This window comes from Ciona intestinalis, chromosome 12 (genome assembly GCF_000224145.3).
Source record: "Ciona intestinalis chromosome 12, KH, whole genome shotgun sequence".
NCBI lineage: Eukaryota > Metazoa > Chordata > Ascidiacea > Phlebobranchia > Cionidae > Ciona > Ciona intestinalis.
The window spans coordinates 3,871,828-3,872,185 of NC_020177.2; the positions used below are offsets into that span (position 1 = coordinate 3,871,828).

The 358-nt window shown below is 32.1% G+C and overlaps 1 protein-coding gene across 1 annotated transcript in view; it reads right to left on the bottom strand.

The window, feature by feature from the left end:
- LOC100181108 overlaps window positions 1-358 on the bottom strand; it is a gene marked incomplete in the record, with an annotated part of 6,457 nt that overhangs the window by 33 nt on the left and 6,066 nt on the right. The window contains 1 exon segment of the mRNA XM_026836982.1: window positions 1-215. This exon segment is cut by the window's left edge and continues 33 nt beyond it.

The following is a 358-nucleotide window of genomic DNA, read 5'->3' on the forward strand; positions in this document are numbered from 1 at the left end:
ACACGTTGCGATTACATCATATGGGTACAATGATAAATTTGCTGTGATCTGCAACCAATGCAATTATCAACAAAAATTAACACATCAGATTAACCAAGTAAAAAACCAACACTATTACACAGTCACTAACAAGAGAAAGCATATTACACAAGCATGGAAAAAAGCGCAAAACTACTGCTGAAACTAAGGGCTTCTATGGGTTAAATAAATTAAAACTCAATTCAAAAATTGCCTTTGCAATGTTAGAGCAAGCTACATGGTACAGATAACCTTCAGAAGGTAGACAGTGAAAACCTGTGAAAAAAATTATTATTTTTGCAGAAACTATATTAACAGTATCTTTGAGTCTATTTGTATA